Genomic DNA, 2,210 nt, shown 5'->3' on the forward strand with positions numbered 1-2,210 from the left:
CACACACACACACACACACACACACACACACACACACACACACACACCGGAAAAAAAAAAAAAAACCTTACCTAACTTTTCAGTTTCTTTACGGGTCAGTCCTCACCACTTGGTTGCTATAGCCAAAACCAGACAACAGCTGAGCTTTTGTTGATGGGGTTGATTCTGTTCTTGTTGCTCTTAAAACCTCAAGAAAATTCAAGATTAGGTGCTTGGTCCCATTTCTCTGGGAAAAGTTTTCAGCCTGGATCCTCGATTTCTTCTTGGGGGAAGGCAAGGAGTCACTAAATAGCTAGAGGGAGAGAAAGCGGAGTAAGTCGGAAACTCACCAAGGGGAAATGAAGCAGCCCTCAAGCAGCGCCGCGCAACTGTCCAGATGTGCTTCATTTGCCCGCACCCCTGGCAAGGACTCGGACTGCCGCGGCTGGCAGCGGCCCAAGCTCATTGGTGGCTACGACTACTCTGGGCTCTCTGATTGGCTCCCCTTCCCGCCACTCTCCCTCCATCTCCAGCCTACCGCTAAATCCAGGCTCTCCAGCCTCCCTCTACAGACAGACAGCGGGCGCTGCAGGAGCGGCCAGTGATGTGGCACTGAACAGCAGGGCCGAGAGGCGGAGCCCGGGATAGGGATGGGAAAGCGAGCGGGGCGGGTGGTGAGGGGAGCTAGCTGGGGGACAGCCCCGGGGGAGGAGAGGAAAGGGCGCGTGCCGAGGTGATCTTCCAACACCTCCCTCTTTCAGACTCTTATCTACACATCAGCTAAGCCAGTGCTGGAAGTTCGCTCGCCTTTTTCTTTGGACAGGATGTTTGTTGTACCACCTCTGAGCAGAGATGGGAAGTGGATAACCGTGCGGCACACGCCCTTCATCCCTCCACCCTTTACCACCCAAGTCAGCCCTAAACAAATCTCACCCAAGGTCCCAGGTCACTTTCCTTGCTGGACTCAAAGACAGAGAAGTCTTCTGGGTCCTGAGCATCAAAACTGCCCGAGGCCCATGGAGCTGGTAGAATCCTGTTTCTAATAATCGCTTGGGTTCCTAACTTCATGAAGGAGGGGAAACTAAGTTTAAAATTCGGTGGGATTTAAAAAAGTGATTCATCTTAAAAGATTCTCTGCTCTATCTTCCTCCAGCCTAACTTTGAGTGTCCTGGGACTTCTCTCTTTTTTATCATTTCACTTGGTGATTTTTCTCAGCTCCCCTCTATGTTGATGATATTGTGATTGTTGTCCAGCTCGTTTTACAGATGAGGAAACTGAGGCAAAGTTAAGTGCCCAGGGTCGCACAGCGAATGTCTGAGGCAAGATCTGAACTCAGGAAGATGAGTCTTCTTGATTCCAGGGCCAGCACGCTATCCACTGTAGCCCTCTATATAACCCAGGACTGTCTTCTAACCCCAAAATTTGTATCCCCAACTGCCTTTTGGAATCTCAAACTAGATGTCCTGTAGATTTCAAACACAATGCCCAAAACTAAACTCAGCCTTCCCCTCTTCCTAATTAATAGAATCTGTTGCCAAGTGCTGTCTCTTCTACCTTCAAACCATCTCTCCTATTCACTCCCTTCTTTCATCTGAAACTATCACTACCTGTTGAGGTCCTCATCATCTCAGACCTGGTATTGGTCTCTCCCCATTCCAATCTATCCTCTGTTCAGCAGCCGAATTGAATTTAGCAGAGCCTAGGTATGGACACTTAACTCTATTCAATAAACTCCAACAGCTCCCTTTCTCCTTCAGGATCAAATACAGATCCTTGTTTGGCTTTTAAAGTCCTTCATCACATTACTTCTTCCTACCTTCCCAGGTTTCTTATACCTTACTTCTCTCCTCTCATGCTTTGAAACGGTGACTTTGAAACTGGGCTTCTTGTTTTCCTCATACATGGCTCCATCTCCTCACTCTAGGCTTGTCCCTGATGCCTGGAATTCTCTCCCTTCAGGTCCCAACTAAAATCCCATCATATGCAAAAAATAAAAAAATAATAATAATAACCTTTGCCAATCTCCTTTAATGCAAATGCTTTCCCTCTGATGATTATCTCCAATTTATCCTGTTTGTATCATTTTGTTTATAACTGTTTGCATGACAATGTGAAGGCAACTAGATGTGGCAATGGATAAAATGGATAGAGCCAGAAGTTAGGAAGACTCATATTCCTAAATTCAAATCTGATCTCATATACTAGTTGTGTGACCCAGAGTAAATCACTT

At 46.9% G+C, this 2,210-nt stretch overlaps 1 protein-coding gene across 2 annotated transcripts in view; it reads right to left on the reverse strand.

Moving 5' to 3' along the window:
* TMEM45A (transmembrane protein 45A) overlaps nucleotides 1-483 on the reverse strand; it is a 93,445-nt gene extending 92,962 nt beyond the window's left edge. Inside the window, exon 1 of one of the 2 annotated variants that reach the window (XM_069065351.1) lies at nucleotides 330-483. The gene's annotated coding sequence lies outside the window, so the exon portion shown is untranslated. Of the gene's footprint in view, nucleotides 1-71 lie in introns of both variants that reach the window. The other variant, XM_069065348.1, reaches the window with a different exon arrangement.
* Between the last annotated feature and the right edge of the window lie 1,727 nt (nucleotides 484-2,210).

Source organism: Petaurus breviceps, unplaced genomic scaffold, assembly GCF_028583685.1.
Source record: "Petaurus breviceps papuanus isolate PSGF00001 unplaced genomic scaffold, PetGlider_PUasm1.0 90683, whole genome shotgun sequence".
Classification (NCBI taxonomy): Eukaryota; Metazoa; Chordata; class Mammalia; order Diprotodontia; family Petauridae; genus Petaurus; species Petaurus breviceps.